This window comes from Salmo trutta, chromosome 30 (genome assembly GCF_901001165.1).
Source record: "Salmo trutta chromosome 30, fSalTru1.1, whole genome shotgun sequence".
Lineage (NCBI taxonomy): Eukaryota > Metazoa > Chordata > Actinopteri > Salmoniformes > Salmonidae > Salmo > Salmo trutta.
Window position 1 is genome coordinate 18,048,653 of NC_042986.1, and position 19,241 is coordinate 18,067,893.

Below are 19,241 nucleotides of genomic sequence, written 5' to 3' on the forward strand. Positions count from 1 at the left end.
GATAGTCCCACTAAGCCCAAGCCAGATGGGATGGTGTATCGCTGAAGAATGTTGTGGTAGCCATGCTGGTTAAGTGTGCCATGAATTGTAAATTAATCACATACAGTGTCACCAGCAAAGCACACACCTCCTAACAACACCTCCTCCTCCGTGCTTTACGGTGGAAAATACACAGGCGGAGATAATCCGTTCACCCACACCACGTCTCACAAAGACACAACGGTTGGAACCAAAAATCTCCAATTTGTACACCAGACCAAAGGACAAATTTCCACCGGTCTAATGTCCATTGCTTGTGTTTCTTGGCCCAAGCAAGTTTCTTATTATTATTGGTGTCCTTTCGTAGTGGTTTCTTTGCTGCAATTCGACCACAAAAGCCTGATTCACACAGTCTCCTCTGAACAGTTGATGTTGAGGTGTCTCTTGAACTCTGTGAAGCATTTATTTGGGCTGATATTTCTGAGGCTGGTAATTCTAATGAACTTATCCTCTGCAGCAGAGGTAACTCTGGATCTTCCTTTCCTGTGGCGGTCCTCATGAGAGCCAGTTTCATCATAGCGCTTGATGGTTTTTGCGACTGCACTTGAAGAAACTTTCAAAGTTCTTGACATTTTCCGTGTTGACTGACCTTCCTGTCTTAAAGTAATGATGGACTGTCGTTTCTCTTTGCTTTTTTGAGCTGTTCTTGCCATAATATGGACTTGGTATTTTACGAAATAGGGCTACCTTCTGTATACCACCCCTACCTTGTCAAAACACACAACTAATTGGCTCAAACGCATTAAGAAGGAAAGAAATTCCAACTTTTAAGCAGGCACACCTGTTAATTGAAATGCATTCCAGGTGATTACCTCATGAAGGTGGTTGAGAGAATGCCAAGAGTGTGCAAAGCTGTCATCAAGGCAAAGGGTGGCTACTTTGAAGAATCTCAAATATTTGTTTAACACTATTTTGGTTACTACGTGATTCCATGTGTTATTTCATAGTTTTGATGTCTTCACTATTAGAGAATAGTAAAACCCTTGAATGAGTAGGTATTCTGAAACTTTTGACTGGTAGTGTATATATTTTGGATGCATATTTAACCCCTTATTTTTGTTGCCACAAAGCTACCTCCATACTTCCCTTATTTGATATTGGTTACCTTCAGACGAGTCCCGTCACACTTGGGGGGGAGGGGGGGGGGGGGCGTAGAGCAAAACGGAGAACACCATCGGATTCGAAAGAGTTTATGAGAAGACCGATTTTCAGGATGTCTCATGATCTGACAAACACAGCTGTAGCTCGGCCACCTTCCATGGCAGATGCGGAAGGCCGACATCGACGGATGAGTCGAATTGAAATGCAGCCCATGCAAAAACAAGATATTTCTCTAGCTGTCACGACTCCTACCGTAGGTAGCTCCCCCTCCTGTTCGGGTGGCGCTCGGCGGTCGTCGTCGTCGGCCTACTAGCTGCCACTGATTTCCTTTTCCCCCTTTTTGTTGATTGTGTGCACCTGTTTTTGGTTTGGGCTGATTAGCTGGGCTATTTTAGCCAGGAGGCCCGCCTGCTCTGTGTGCGGGATTGTTTCTCTTTTTTCTTTGCTTTGATTGGTGACACTCTAATTTTGTATTTTGCAGTAGTGCGTGTGTTTGCGCCAACAGTGTTTTGTCCCCTGTGTTTGGGGCACCTTGTTTTGTTGTGCGCTTTGATCGCTGTTTTGGGAAGGCTTGTGTTTTAGCCGTTGTGCTTATTAAAGCCACTACCCTGTATCGCAGCTTCCTGCATTTGATTCCTCCAGTACGACACCCAAGCCTTACACTAGCTTAAACTGACAGATTTTGGCATGGATTTATTTTATTATGTTACTTAGATTGACGCACGGGTGTGATGAGGGCAATTAGACAAAACTATGGGAGTGAGGTTGGCAATGAGACAAAGTTCATTATTTGTTGCTAAATGAACTTAAAGTAACTACTGTACCAACCAAGTCAGAAAGTTGAGTCAACATTTGAGTTGATTTGACCGTGCTATTTTGAACTTTGTCTAATTGCCCCATCACTCTCATTCTTTTTTCTATTTTTTTCTTTTTATTAGCTGAAGTAAGTACTGGCTATTTAAACAACTTTAAACCATGGATTACAGTTTATCCTGGCCCATTGACTTATTTTAGGGTAAGGAACCATCTGACTATAAGGTGGAAAAAAGTGAACTATCCCTTATTTTAATTTACAAATCAATTAATGCAAATAAGGCATTAATAATGAGTTCTTATTAAACTGAATCAGATTTTTTTTAAATGATGTGAAAAGTTTATTTACTTTATTAAATAAATTCATGAATTGCATGAATTGACCCCAACCCCTAACTTTTCTATGTGCCCCTTGTCTTCTATTTGTTGCTTTCACCCCACAGATACCATCAATAGAAGCAAAAAAAAGAAAATTGTGTTTTTTTGTGTTATGTCGTTTTAATTCTGTTGTTTTATTACCATGACAACAAGTATCACTGAAATAATGCTCCTGTAACATACACTCACACAACAGTTTATTAGGTACACCACCCCGTTCACGAAAATGGATCGCTTCTACAGACAGAGAGTGACCTGGCTGTGGTTTGCTATAGAAAGCAGGCAGACTGGCATCAAGTCATTCAGTTACTGTTTGATTGAACTTTAATTTGGGCAAAGCGAGTGACCTAAGCAACTTTGAGGGTGGTATGATCGTCGGTGCCAGGTGTATCTTAGAAATGGCTGCCTTCCTGGGATTTAGAGCATCTTTGGGGTGAGATGGAACGGGCTGTTCACAGAATGAATGTACCACTGTCCAATCTGCAGCAAATGCATGATGCCATCATGTCAACATGGACCAACATCCCTGTGGAACATTTCTGACACCTTGTAGAATGCCCAGAATAATATATGCTGTTCTGGAGGCAAAGGGGGGTCCAAGCCAGTACTAGAAGGGTGTACCTAATTAAAAACAAAATATTTCAGGTCTCTCCAGAGATGTTCCATTGGGATCAAGTCCGGAGTCTGGCTGGGCCAACCAAGGACATTCAGAGACTTGTCCGAAGCCACTCCTGCGTTGTCTAGGCTGTTTGCTTAGGGTCATTGTCCTGTTGGAAGGTGAACATTTACCCCAGACTGAGGTCCTGAGCACCCTGGAGCAGGTTTTCATCAAGGATCTCTCTGTACTTTGCTCTGTTCATCTTTCCCTTGATCCTGACTAGTCTCCCAGTCCCTGTCGCTTAAAAGCATACCCCCAGCATGATGCTGCCACCACCATGCTTCACCGTAGGGATGGTGCCAGGTTTCCTCCAGATGTTACGCTTGGCATTCAGGCCAAAGAGTTCCATCTTGGTTTCATCAGACCAGAGAATCTTGTTTCTCTTGGTCTGAGAGTCTTTAGGTGCCTTTAGGCAAACTCCTAGTGGGATGTCATGTACCTTTTACTGAGGAGTGGCTTCCGTCTGGCCACTCTACCATAAAGGCCTGATTGGTAGAGTGGTGCAGAGATGGTTATCCTTCTGGAAGGTTCTCCCATCTCCACAGAGGAACTCTAGAGCTCTGTCAGAGTGACCATTGGGTTCTTGGTTACCACAGGTGGACTCCAATCAAGTTGTATTAACATCTCAAGGATGATCAAAGGAAAAAGGATGCACCTGACCTCAATTTCGAGTTTCATAGCAAATGGTCTGCATACTTATGTAGATAAGGTATTTTTTTTTTCACTTTGTGATTATGGAGTATTGTGTGTAGTTTGCTGAGGAGGAAAACATTTTTATTTAATCCATTTTAGAATAAGCCATAACAAAATGTGGAAAAAGTTAAGGGGTTGGAATACTTCCCGAAGGCACTGTATAAGCATATATGGGCACATATATTTCCACCATACAATATATGCCCATATAAGTAATATATCTATAAGTAATATATCTATTGCTATTTATTACTTTTCCGTATGGGCACCCACACTAGGCATACGGTTGCAAGACAAAGTATGTGAAGCTTTTGTAATTACCTGGATTTCTACATAAATTGGTAAAAACAAAAGTGATCTGATCTTCCTCTAAATCACAACAATAGACAAACAGAGTGTGCTTCAACTAATAACACAAATTATTGTATTTTTCTTGTCTATATTGAATACTTATTTAAACATTCACGCTGTAGGTTGGAAAAAGTATGTGAACCCCTAGTCTAATGACTTCTCCAAAAGCTAATTGGAGTCAGGAGTCAGCTGACCCAGAGTCCAATCAATGAGACGAGATTGGAGATGTTGGTTAGAGCTGCCCTGCAATATAAAAAACACTCACAAAATGTGAGTTTGCTATTCACATGAAGCATTGCCTGTTGTGAACCATGCATCGAACAAAAGAGATCTCAGAAGACTTAAGATTAAGAATTGTCTACTTGCATAAAGCTGGAAAGGGTTACAAAAGTATCTCTAAAAGCCTTGATGTTCATCAGTCCACAGTAAGACATATAGATATTTATCACTCTATCCTGGAAATATGATAACACTTTTGCTCAGTTTTTCTTTAATAGCTAACCCAACACTCAATTATAGCTCCATGGTTGACATGTTTCAAATGTACATCAGAGCCTTGATTCAGCTAGATGTGAAGCACTCAGATTTACAACGGACGCGAGGAGCTTGCCATGCCAGTTGTGATAGTTGAGAATGTTTTTATTGTGATGAAATATACATGGCTCCATTCTCATGGCTGCAGGTCATACTGTCACCTGGAATATCCACATGCAGACACAATTTTCCAGGCAATATAGAGATTTGTCGAATCATGTTTGTCTACAGATTTGTAATTTTATTTCAGGGTTGACATACAGTACTGAAGCTAGTACGGTGTACACTTAAATGTTAGACCAGTTTGTCAGCTTTGTGTGAAAAATGAGCAGCCAAATATTTAATTTTTCAATTATTAGTCCAAATATATTCCTGTAAATCTGAAACGTTGATTCAACCCTACTACCCGTTATTTTGAGTTCAGTCCTGACTCGAGTTAGTTTCTCTAAACACAGTCCTGAGAGTGTGCCTGTTGGCGTGTATAACTCCGTTTTTCCTGTGGAGGGTTGGCATTAAAATGCAGAATGCTCCTCATGCAAGTGCCCCCAAGATGTCACGGCAATTATTTGTCTCTGTGGGAGCAGCCTATTTGTACAAGCTTTTCTTAAAATAAAAGCAGGAAGTCACAGCCTCTCTGTATTCTCTCCTGCTCCTGAGTGGACAGATAGTAGGGCCACGTGTCACCTCTCGCTGTGGGTCCTGCGGGTTCAGCGTACCAGATCCATGGCATGGTCATTGTGACATCACAGCCCACGTGAACCACAACTTATTTCTTCCATTCTCACCCCTGCAGAGTCATACATCCGTCACACCGTGGTCGTGAGCTTCACTGCTGCTCCATTTAGGCCAGTCTCAGACAGATCTTTTACCACCTACTCAAGGCTCTGTCAAATATCAAGCCTCCCACTCCTCTGCCAGTGGGCAAATTTGACGTTTCCTCAGTTGACTGTACCTGTACTGGAGCTAAGCATGTAGTAGCAACATTCTGTACCCTTCCACAGTGACATCCCTTTACCTGTGACCTGGAGTAGCTCATTAACCCCAAACTATGAAAGCTGTGGTTTTATGGTTGATAGCACTGTCGTTTATGTGACACTTGCCACAATATATGATCCCCTATATTCAACTTTAAGACAGGAGTATACTAAGAAGGGTAACAGGGTCACAGCTAGATTATACAACCCACCGGAACATTAGACAAAGTAGAATGCTTGACTAATAGGTAGAAATGGGAAGCAATGGTATGCCAGGAGCAGCTGACGAGGATGTTAGGTAGGCTAGTTACATTTTGTCATGGATTCCAATGTAATGACCACTCAACAGTGAAGGAAAGACAAGGACAAGAGGACTGGAGAGGAGTGAGAGAGTCAGTTGGCGTGTCAGATAAAAGCAGTGAAGGAGAAAAAAGGAAACTAGAGAAGGCTGCAGGGGAAAGAGTGCAGTGGATAGGGGAGCCAGAATCCTAGGGAGAAAGGGAAAGAGATTAAAGTGAACAGATGATTATGTAAGAGATTGGTCGACAGGAGGACACACAAATAATAGAGGAAAAGAGGCCATGGAGCATTTGGCCAGGCTGGGGAGCCCGGAGCACACAACATACAGGTCCTGACCGACTCTATAATCTGGCTTTCACTGATTGCTCTTCATATCAGAGTGGGACTATTTTAACCTAATTAACAGGCCTCGTGTTTCAAGATGGCCGCCAGGGACAGTCACGGGTAGTGAGGCATAGTAACTGAGATAGACAGACACACTCTCCAGCTCACAAAAGTACAAGTTATTCCGTCTTTGACGGTCATAAAGAGATATTGAGTATCAAAAAATGAACAATCCTTCCAAGGAACTACTATAGGGGAGAGTGGGGAAAGTTGAGCCAAAGGGGTAAATTGAGCCACCCTTGTTTCTAGGAAAACAAAATAAACCATTTGACCAGATATTTAGGAAAAGGTCATCATTTCATGGAGTCTGTGAAGAAAGAAACCACATGGGAAAAGTGGTAAGCAAGTTAGGTAACATTTTTACCATGTAAAATGTATTTGTGTTAGAGGTTTCATGATGCTTGTATCTAAACCAAAGTAGATTGTTTTAAGATTGTTCTGTACATCAGTACATCAGGGTCTCTATCAGCTTCAATAGGAGGTCCTAAACCTAGCATGAAAGTTCATCCTTGTAGCTGTGTGGGTTAAACATGGTGTAAGTTGAGCCAATGACAAGTTGAGCAAAGTGTTTTCTTCCCAGGCATAATGCAAGGCATTATCACTGGGATATTAGGTAATAACAGGGCCTGGCCTATGTTAAAAGTGTTTAAAAAGTGTGTTAGGTGTTAAACCTGTGTTAAAAAAAAATATATATTATTAAAATACAAAAAGTGATTGTGATTGTGTCGAATTGTGTTAGGGAAAGAAGGACGGACATGGTTTTTAAAAGGTAGTGCTAATATTTCATTCAGTACAGAAATGTGTAGGTGGCTTAATTTACCCTGTCCCGTGGCCCAACTTACCCCATACCAGGTGTAAATTGTGCCAAGATACCACTTTCTTTGGACAAGCTATATTTTCAAAACTGTAATGTTTACATGAATTCTGATTATTTCCAGGGATACACAACATCCTGAGATATATGTAGATATCTTAGAAATAATGCTATATTTCCCTTGACAGAGTGATGCTGAATGTAAAAAGTGGCTCAACTTACCTCACTCAGCCCTAGAAATGTAGTCTTGCCATGTCTGCAAGGATCAGTGTTTTTTTTTTACTATAGTGTGTTTTCATTTGTTTCTCATAAATTCATTTTTCCACCTCTTTTCCATCTGTCCTTGTGGTCTCTTTTATGTTGGGGCTGACCTGTGTGCTCTCTGTGTAGTTACAGTAAGTACCTAGAGCTGGTCTGTCTCAGTTTAGGGTTGACCCAGCAGCCAATGGTTCTGTCTCAGTTTGACCCAGCAGCCAATGGTTCTGTCTCAGTTTGGGGTTGACCCAGCAGCCAATGGTTCTGTCTCAGTTTGACCCAGCAGCCAATGGTTCTGTCTCAGTTTGACCCAGCAGCCAATGGTTCTGTCTCAGTTTGACCCAGCAGCCAATGGTTCTGTCTCAGTTTGGGGTTGAACCAGCAGCCAATGGTTCTGTCTTAGTTTGACCCAGCAGCCAATGGTTCTGTCTCAGTTTGGGGTTGAACCAGCAGCCAATGGTTCTGTCTCAGTTTGACCCAGCAGCCAATGGTTCTGTCTCAGTTTGGGGTTGAACCAGCAGCCAATGGTTCTGTCTCAAAAACAACATCAGTTGTGTAATCCTGGCACCACTGAGCCAGTAACACAGATGGCTCTGTGAAGCCAGCTCCAATATCTAATTCATGTTGGAAAAAATAAAGGGAAAGAAACGCTATAACAAAATGCTATAAAATCATAATTGAATTGAGGGGTTTTAGATCCATGAAGCAGATCCATTAAACAGCTTTTAGATCATGATCCAGACATGAGTCTTTCAGAAACACCTAGCTACACCTAGCTAGTCCTTCATGGACTGTTGTATTTCTGACCAGCACCTTTTCTATAGATTAGGCATGTGCAAGATTAGCTATGGCTTTAGCATGTTTATTTTAGAGTTTATCTTGTACCAGATACAGAAGAATACAGAAAAAGCTACTCTGTCCGGTAGCTAATATAATGGTTGCGCTGCAATATGATGTGTATCAGAGGTGGCTAATGAGCATGTGGTGGGGGAGGTCAGAGTTGGGTTTTGTTTGGTTTTTATTTATGTTCTCTCCACATCCACATCACCCTTAATCTTACCTGATGTACAAAACTGTACACACAATTCATTATATTAATTACCGCATCAATCATCTGACAAAACAGCTTAACATCAACAGCCTAAACAAAAAACAAAGTAATCCATCATAAAAAGTAAAATCATCAATCAGATAGTGAGTGACCGAGACGGTAGCCTTTTATGATTATACCGCCTAAGTGAGGGGGCTGTAGTTGGTTAATTTTGGGTCAGAAGGTCAAGTATTGACCTCATTGTGGAAACTTTTTAGTTTGGATTAGATATACATGTATTTTCCTGTGTCTAGTTTGTTGTACAAACCTCCCATTGTTTCTAGCCTTGCTTGGTGAAAAGGACACAGGGTACCCAAACACTGGAAAGAATACACACACTAATTGATGTTCCTAACAATGGTGAAGTTGAATTTTCTTCACAATGTCAAGCATAGCTGGTCTTTGTCAGGCAAGCTTTTGTCAATTAAACCCCCAACCAGTTGTCTCATTTTGCCTATTGGCATAATGGCTAAATCAATGGGCTAAATCAATGGGCTAAATCTTCCCTAAAAGACTCTTGCCATCAAAGGCAGCCTCTGAAGAGGCCCTCTATCCTCACCATATAAAAGGCAGGATATATATAGAAATATACCTCATTACTCAACCCCTTAATCTATTCTACACTATTTAAATGTATGTGACATTTCAATGCATTTCAACGTTCGATCCCATACATTGAGAGTAAAATTGTTGGTAGTTTTTGCACTGGCTACGCCAGCCGGGCGTAGCCAGGGTCGCCCGCCAGCCGGGCGCAGCCAGGGTCGCCCGCCAGCCGGGCGCAGCCAGTGTCGCCACCTAAGTGGGCCAAGCCGAGGGTGGAGTGGGGTCCACATCCCGCACCAGAGCCGCCGCCGTAGGAAGGCCCACCCGGACCCTCCCCTTTAGAGTCAGGTTTTGCGGCCGGAGTCTGCACCTTTGGGGGGGGTACTGTAACGCCCTAGCCATAGAGAGGGTTTTTTGTTCTCTATTTTGGTTAGGCCAGGGTGTTACATGGGTGGGCGTTCTATGTTTATTTTTCTATGTTGGTTTGTTTCTTTGGTTTGGCAGTGTGTGGCTCTCAATCAGGAACAGCTGTAGATTGTTGTTGCTGATTGAGAGTCATACATAGGCAGCCTGTTTTTCCTTTGGGGTTTGTGGGTGATTGTTTTCTGTTTAGTGTTAATCCTGAGAGGACTGTTTGGCTGTCGTTTCTTTTCGTGTTTCGTTTGTAGTGTTCATTCATTTATTAAATTCCTAATGATGAACACATCCTCTGCTGCGCCTTGGTCTCATTGCGACGACGGTCGTTACACCCTTCCCTACCCCGGACGACGCTGGGCCAATTGTGCGCTGCCTCATCGATTTCCCGGGCGTGGCCAGCTGCGACACAGTCTGGGATCAAACCCGGGTCTGTAATGATGCCTTCAGCACTTTAATGCAGTGCCTTAGACCGCTGCACCACTAGGGAGGCAGAGTAAAATCATTTGTACATTGAATCTCATGTATTGAGAGAGAAAAATCTATAGCAAAACGTGTACAGTAGCTCAGCAGGACTGCAAGATGATTCTCTAGTCTTGTCCCAGTTAACAATATTCTGTGCTTTGTTATTTGGTCGTGATATGATTCAGTCTCCCATACTCCGCTCTCTTCTTTGAGCCCTTCATACTGTGTATACTGTAGATGAGCACAAACAGTTAACCTGCAGCTACAGGACCTAACATGGGAAAGGAGAGGATAGGAGAGGGGAAGAGAGGATTGCTGAGCAATCGCAGCCCGACCGACCGGCTCCCCTGGGAGAGACATCACAGCCGTGGAGGGTGGGCCTGATCTTCGAGTGATGCTAGCTCCAGTTGAGACAGCGGGGAAGAAGCTGTGCATTTCCGATCCCTTGCCTTATTTCTTCCTCTTGTGGTTCTTTGCACCTATTTGTGCCCACTGGGAGCAGGAAGCTATAGACAATGGGTGAGAAATGGAATTTAATGGTGCCCATTTCAGGGAAGGACACATTACTGCAGAGAACCTCATTATTCATATGCAGCATTACGTGCAGTTGTCCGTTCTGGTTTTAGTAGTTATCATAAGCTTGTCCTGCAGAATGCATTGGATGTGTGTGTGTGCATGCGTGCGTGTGTACACAGATATTCTCATCCGTCTCTCTGACAATGACCTTCATTGGCTGTTAATCAACTGTCATTTCACTGAGCCTGCTCCCTGCATAATCCATTGGGTGAGGTTAATGGTGAAAACATCTGGAAATATTTGGCTCATGCACCATACTCACTAGCTACAGTACATGTATTATATAACATTGTATAGTACTATATAATTATAATTCCTCACATAATACATGTAACAGCATTATATTTGTAAGTCGCTCTGGATAAGAGCGTCTGCTAAATGACTTAAATGTAAATGTAAATGTATTGCTAATATAACATGCAGTAACATGTCATAGGTTAATATTACACATACAGTTGAAGTAGGAAGTTTACATACACCTCAACCAAATACATTTTAACTCAGTTTTTCACAATTCCTGACATTTAATCCTACTGTTTTAGGTCAGTTAGGATCACCACTTTACTTTAAGAATGTGAAATGTCAGAATAATAGTAGAGAGAATAATTAATTTCAGCTTTTATTTCTTTCATCACACTCCCAGTGGGTCAGAAGTTTACATACACTCAATTAGTTTTTGGTAGCATTGCCTTTAAATTGTTTAACTTGGGTCAAACGTTTTGGGTAGCCTTCCACAAGCTTCCCATAATAAGTTGGGGGAATTTTGGCCCATTCCTCCTGACAGAGTTGGTGTAACAGAGTCAGGTTTGTAGGCATCTTTGCTCGCATACTCTTTTTCAGTTCTGCCCACAAATGTTCAATGGGATTGAGGTCAGGGCTTTGTGATGGCCACTCCAATACCTTGACTTTGTTGTCCTTAAGCCATTTTGCCACAAATTTGGAAGTATGCTTGGGGTCATTGTCCATTTGGAAGACCCATTTGCGACCAAGCTTTAAATTCCTGAGTGATGTCTTGAGATGTTGCTTCAATATATCCACATAATTTTCCTACCTCATGATGCCATCTATTTTGTGAAGTGCACCAGTCCCCCGTGCTTCACAGTTGGGATGGTGTTCTTCGGCTTGCAAGCCTCCCCCTTTTTCCTCCAAACATAACGATGGTCATTATGGCCAAAAAATTCTATTTTTGAATTATCAGACCAGAGGACATTTCTCCAAAAACTATGATCTTTGTCCCCATGTGCAGTTGCAAACCATAGTCTGGCTTTTTTATGGCGGTTTTGGAGCAGTGGCTTCTTCCTTGCTGAGCGGCCTTTCAGGTTATGTTGTTATAGGACTCGTTTTACTGTGGATATAGATACTTTTGTCCCTGTTTCCTCCAGCATCTTCACACGGTCCTTTGCTGTTGTTCTGGGATTGATTTGCACTTTTCGCACCAAAGTACATTCATCTCTTGGAGACAGAATGTGTCTCCTTCCTGAGCGGTATGACGGCTGCGTGGTCCCGTGGTGTTTTTACTTGTGTACTATTGTTTGTACAGATGAACGTGGTACTTTCAGACATTTGGAAATTTCTCCCAAGGATGAACCAGCCTTGTGGAGGTCTACAATTTTTTTCTGAAGTCTTGGCTGACTTCTTTTGATTTCCCCATGATGTCAAGCAAAGAGGCACTGAGTTTGAAGGTAGGCCTTGAGATACATCCACAGGTACACCTCCAATTGACTCAAATTATGTCAATTAGCCTATCAGAAGCTTCTAAAGCCATGACATCATTTTCTGGAATTTTCCATGCTGTTTAAAGGCACAGTCAACTTAGTATATGTAAACGTCTTATCCATTGGAATTGTGCTACAGTGAATTATAAGTGAAATAATATGTCTGTAAACAATTGTTGGAAAAATGACTTGTGTCATGCTCAAAGTAGATGTCCTAACCGACTTGCCAAAACTATAGTTTGTTAACAAGAAATTTGTTGAGTGGTTGAAAAACAAGTTTTAATCACTCCAACGTAAGTGTATGTAAACTTCCGACTTCAACTGTACATGCAAAACTGAGCAGTGTTTAAAATGCCCTTTTAATATCAAGTTCTCTTTCAATGATGTCCTGAAAAAGCAATTTTTAATGAATTGTGTTTGATTGAGTTGTGTTGTGATTAATGTAGTGTGTGTTTTCTGTGAAAACTTTTGTATCCATATTTCGAGGCCAAACGTTGACGATATACTGTAAATGTCAGTTGTCATAGGGAGACAGATTTTTCACATTTTCAAGCTCTGCTGCATGAAGAAAACATTCCTTTTCAGCAAAATATTCTGGAAAATGTCACACAGAAATGAATGCAATACTATGTTGGATGATTGGTAAATATGAATGTATTAATTGGATAGTTGTGAATTCAGTAAAATTACATCTGGTGAGTTTGCTATTGCTAGAAACATCTCCATACTGCTCTCCCGCTTAAAATACATTTTGGATGAATCATTTCACAAATGGACTTATTATGCTCTCATTTGATGTTTTTATAGTTTTCAATCAATCTACAGACACGGTATGGAGAAATGAACCACATGGCTACATGCTGGCCTCAATATTGGCTGTTGCCTCTACACAGCAAATCATAGTTCTGTCAGCTCTCTACTATCTTTCTTCTTCATCTCTTGGTCATTCTTTAGAATTGGAGGATGAAGAAGAATGCTGTACGTGTGTCTGTCTCAGGCCAGAGGGGAAAGTTTCACAACACAGTCATGAGTTGAATAACAGGATAAATGTCACAAAGCCAAGGATTCAATAATTTTCCATTTTTAGACTGTAGTCACAGAAAGTTAAGGTGAGGAAAATCTGTAGCATCCATAACAGGTTTACAAAAGTTGTGCAGGATCAGTGACTATGTAATACAACTGTCATAAAAGCATTCAAGACTTGCAATAATGTCCCTCAGTTTGGACGACACACCTGTTAGGCCGAGGGATGTTTACACTACTAATTATCCCATTCAGGATAATAATAGTCTGAATGCATGAGTGGAGAAACTCAGTATGGTTGGTCATGCATATTGGACAGCTGTGTTATGACAGAAAAAGAACACTCAGTTCCAACTACGACATACACTGAGTGCACAAAACATTAGGAACACCTTCCAAATATTGAGTTGCTCCCTCTTTTGCCGTCAGAACAGCCTCAATTCGTTGGGGCATGGACTCTACAAGAGGTCAAAAGCGTTCCACAGGGATTCTGGCCCATGTTGACGCCAATGCTTCCCACAGTTGTGTCAAGTTGGATGTCCTTTGGGTGGTGGACCATTCTTGATACACAGGGGAAACTGTTTTGCAGTTCTTGACACTCAAATCAGTGCGCCTGGCACCTACTACCATAACCCGTTCAAAGGCGCTTCAATCTTTTGTCTTGCCCCTCTTAATTGCACACACACAATCCATGTCTCAATTGTCTCAAGACTTAACAATCTTCGTTTAACCTGTCTTCTCCCCTTCATCTACACTAATTGAATTGGATTCAACAAGTGACATCAATAAGGGATCATAGCTTTCACCTGGATTCACCTGGCCAGCATATGTCATGAAAAGAGCAGATGTTCTTAATGTTTTGTACACTGTGTACACTACATACAGGTGCAGGAAGGAAGATAGCCAAACTGCATCGTCATCTCTTAAAACAGCTCATTCCACATTTTATTGGGTGACCAAAGTAACCACCAATTGCAGCATAGTTTGTGTATTTCATTCAATTTTGACCAGACATGCAACCTTATATTGCCATCTGCTGTTTTTATATAGGACTGCAACACACAGTTTGAGAAACAGTTATATTTGGGACAATTTGAGAGACATTGGGATAAATAAATTGCAGTATTATATTGTATCTAAGTGAGGGGTTTGCAGCAGGTATAATTTTTAATCTATAAGACCAGATCATATTACTTGTATTTTAGGGCAATGTAGGTATTTTAATTTAGAGAAATTTTTTTACTGGCAAATCCAATAATTTAAGATTATTAAAGGTTACTGAAAAAATGGAAAGGATCTGGATGACCTCTACTAAACACTATGTACTGATTCAGGGATGTGTGAAGGACCACAAGGATGTCGGCAAGAACTGAATCAAAGATTACAGGGAAAATGTTTTTTATTGTTGCCACACAACAATGCACTTTCCATTTTGTGTGCTTATACAACAGGGTGTGTGGTTTCTAGGAGGAGAGACAAAAATGGAAATATAATTTATACACATGAAAGACTATACAAGGGAACTAGGGCTATATATACTTTCACACTACTGCATCACAGAAGTTAAGCTAAATACAGTAAATAATCTTCTAAATGGCACACTATAAAGCTAAACATGCATAAAGCTAAACATGCATAAAGCTAAACAGGCATAATATTGTCACCACTTCCACCGAAGTCGGTCCTTCTTCTTGTTCGGGCGGCATTCGGCGGTCGACGTCACCGGCCATCTAGCCATCGCCGATCCACTTTTCATTTTCCATTTGTTTTGTCTTTGTTTTACACACCTGGTTTCAATTCCCCAATTACATGTTCATTATTTAACCCTCTGTTTTCCCCATGGTTTTTGTGCGTGATTGTTTGTTATATGTTCGTTCTGTTATTGTGGGCTCGGTATTACGACATGTTATTGGAATATTTGAGTAAAGCTACTTGTGTTACTCATCTCTGCTGTCCTGCGCCTGACTACTCTGCACCAGCTACACCCAGACAACTACAGAATCACGCACCTCAAAAATGGAGTCAGTAGGAGCAGACAACCCCCCTTTGGCGGTCGAGGAGCTCGTCCAGCAGCAAGCGACCATGTTGCAACGTCTCGGCACGGCCATGGATCGCGTGCTGCAGACGCTGGACCGATGGGAGACAGGAGGAGTTCTTCCAGTGCCTCCACCGGCATCACTACAACAGGCACCACTGTTCACCCCTCCTTCACCCGGTCCCAGTGGGATTCGGCTCGCGCACCCGAGGGAGTATGATGAGACGGCTGCTGGATGCCAGGGGTTCCTACTCCAGCTGGAACTCTACCTGGCGACCGTTCACCTGGTTCCTTCGGGACGTGAGAGCATGTCCGCCCTCATCTACTGTCTGTCAGGGAAAGCCCTGGAGTGGGCCAACGCCGTATGGGGGGAAAGAGAAGTGGTGTTGGACCATTACGCGGAGTTCACCCGCCTGAGGGTAGAGCGGCGGCTGAACGTCTGTTCCACCTGAGGCAGGGGACAAGGAGCGCACAGGAGTTCGCCTTGGCCTTCCGGACCCTGGCCGCCAGAGCGCGATGGAACGACAGGGCCCTGATCGATCACTACCGGTGTAGTCTGCGCGAGGACGTCCGTCGGGAGTTGGCCTGCAGGGACACCACTCTCACGTTTGACCAGCTGATGGACCTGTCCATCCGGCTGAATAACCTGCTGGCTACCCGCGGACGTCCGGATCGGGGCCTGTCAGTTCCATCTCCCAGCACCACCGCTCTGACGGCCATGGAGCTGGGAGGTGCTGCACTTAGGGCGACCGGAGGAGGGGCCGTTCCCTGTACCATCTGTGGCCGCAGAGGGCACACTGCTGGTCGGTGCTGGGGAGGTTCCTCTGGGAGTCGAGGCAGCAGGCAGGGCACTCTCATGTCACCCCAGGTGAGTCAGCACCAGACTCACTCAGAGCCCCCTGTTGCTCACATGTTTTTTGTTTATACATTTTCCTGAGTTTTCCCCGCATTCCCAGCATAAGGCGCTCGTAGATTCAGGATCAGCTGGGAATTTTATTGACAGAGCATTTGCCCATAGTTTAGGGATCCCCATTGTTCCTGTGGATATGCCCTTCCCTGTGCATGCCCTAGATAGTCGACCATTAGGGTCAGGGCTGATTAGGGAGGCCACCGCTCCACTGGGCATGGTTACGCAGGAGGGTCACAAGGAGAGAATTACTCTTTTCCTTATTGATTCTCCTGCGTTTCCCGTTGTGCTGGGCCTACCCTGGTTGGCCTGTCATGACCCCACTATTTCGTGGCAACAGAGGGCTCTCAAGGGATGGTCACAAAAGTGCTCGGGGAGGTATTTAGGGGTTTCCGTCGGTGCGACTACGGTGGAAAGTCCAGACCAGGTCTCCACCGTGCGCATCCCCTCTGAATATGCCGATTTGGCTCTCGCCTTCTGTAGGAAGAGGGCGACTCAATTACCACCCCATCGATGGCGGGATTGTGCGATAAATCTCCTGGTAGACGCAGCACTTCCCAGGAGTCACGTGTATCCCCTGTCACAGGAGGAGACGGCGGCTATGGAAACATATGTCTCCGAATCCCTGGGGCAGGGTACATTCGGCCCTCCACTTCACCTGCCTCCTCGAGTTCCTTTTTTGTGAAGAAGAAGGATGGAGGTCTGCGCCCGTGCATTGACTATCGAGGTATCAACCAAATCACTGTGAGGTACAGCTTCCCGCTGCCTCTCATAGCCAGTGTGATAGAGTCAATGCACGGGGCGCGCTTCTTCACAAAATTGGATCTCAGGAGCGCTTTCAACCTGGTGCGTATCCGGGAGGGGGACGAGTGGAAGACGGCATTTAGTACCACCTCAGGGCACTATGAGTACCTCGTCATGCTGTATGGGTTGATGAATGCTCAATCAGTCTTCCAGGCCTTTGTAGACGAGATTTTCCGGGACCTGCACGGGCAGGGTGTAGTGGTGTATATCGACGACATTCTGATATACTCCGCTACACGCGCCGAGCATGTGTCCCTGGTGCGCAGGATGCTTGGTCGACTGTTGGAGCATGACCTGTATGTCAAGGCTGAGAAATGTCTGTTCTTCCAACAGTCCATCTTCTTCCTAGGGTACCGCATTTCCACTTCAGGGATGGAGATGGAGAGTGACCGCATTTCAGCCATGCGTAATTGGCCGACTCCCACCACGGTAAAGGAAGTGCAGTGGTTTCTAGGGTAGGCCAACTACTACCGGAGGTTTATCCGAGGCTATCGTCAGGTAGCGGCTCCCATTACCTCACTGCTGAAGGGGGGACCGGTGCGACTGCGGTGGTCGGCTGAGGCGGACAGGGCTTTTGGTCACCCGAGGGCTCTGTTTACCTCGGCTCCCGTGCTGGCTCATCCGGATCCCTCTTTCTTTTCGAAGAAGCTCAGCCCGGCGGAGCGAAACTATGATGTGTGGGACTGGGAGCTGTTGGCTGTTGTCAAGGCTCTGAAGGTATGGAGACATTGGCTTGAGGGGGCTAAACACACTTTTCTCATCTTGACTGACCACCGCAACCTGGAGTACATCCATGCGGCGAGGAGACTGAACCCTCGCCAGGCAAGGTGGGCCATGTTCTTTAACCGTTTTGTTTTCACCCTGTCCTACAGACCAGGTTCCCAGAATGCTAAGGCAGATGCACTGTCACGGATGTATGACACAGAGGAGTGGTCCATAGATACACTCCCATACTTCCGGCCTCTTGCCTGGTGGCACCGGTCATGTGGAAGCTGGACGCGGACATCGAGCGGGCGTTACGTACAGAGCCCACTCCCCTCCAGTGTCCAGCTGGGCGTCTGCCCGTTCCGTCTGCTGTCCGCGACCGTTTGATCTATTGGGCCCACACGTCACCCTCCTCTGGTCATCCTGGCATCGGTCAGACAGTGCGCTGTCTTAGTGGGAAGTACTGGTGGTCCACCTTGGCCAAGGATGTGAGGGTTTATGTTTCCCCCTGCTCGGTGTGCGCCCAGTGCAAGGCCCCTAGGCACCTGCCCAGAGGGAGGGGACTGTCAGAAAAGCATTCCTTCAAGACTGTCAGAAAAGCATTCCAGGTGAAGCTGGTTGAGAGAATGCCAAAAGTGTGCAAAGCTGTATCAAGGAAAAATCTAAAATCTACATTTTGATTTGTTTAACACTTTTTTGTGTTATTTCATAGTTTTGATGTCTTCACTATTATTCTACAATGTAGAAAATAGTACAAATAAAGAAAAACCCTTGAATGAGCAGGTGTGTTCAAACTTTTGACTGGTACTGCAGGTAAAAAGGGTTTCCATGCAAAAGTGATTGCTTTTGATAAAAACACTTTATCTGCCTTCCCAATGAAGACTAGTTAGTAAATTCAAACCTTTATTTTATGGAAAAGAGACGTTGTATGTTTCTGGACAATCAACCATGTTGCCCTGTTGACAACATGACCGAGCGACGCAGACTACTGATTTGAGAAGGGTGCTCTTCCCTCCCCGCTTTCGCCCTATGACGTGACGGGCCATTGGCCGATTCAACCCGGGCCAGCGTAATAGATCTTCCTCAGTTACTGTATGTTGATGACTAACCTATGTTATGAGAAAATATTATCTCTAATAAAATGTTCTTGTTCCCACGAGAAAGGCTTGACTGATATAAACAGTGTTGGAATGTGAAGCATCATCATACTGTACATGAGGGAAAACTATGCTGCATGTAACTTAAAATAATACACAAAGGCAATAGAAATGACGTAATCAACAAATCATGTTTGCTTAAGCTTTGGACATGCTGATCTACAGAGAAAATGTCATTTTTGGGATCCTTCAAGGATCTGAGATAATCTGTCATTGTCCTGAATCATATCCTATGTTTTGTATAAGATGATAACATATTTTACAACATTGTAGACCAATACAAACTGAACCAATAAAGCCAGGCAAAGGAAGGGAGAGCTTCAAGAGAAGAGAGATAATGTATAGTTAATTAGGAATACTAACCAATCCATGTTTGGCAGTGCATTGTTTATTTAGGGGAGAGACAGAACAGAATGCCCTTGTTTGGAATGGAGTGACCTAGGTTCAGAAACAGAATCTTTTTGGAGAAAAAACTGCAACATTCTGAACCACTGAATTCCCACACTCATATCC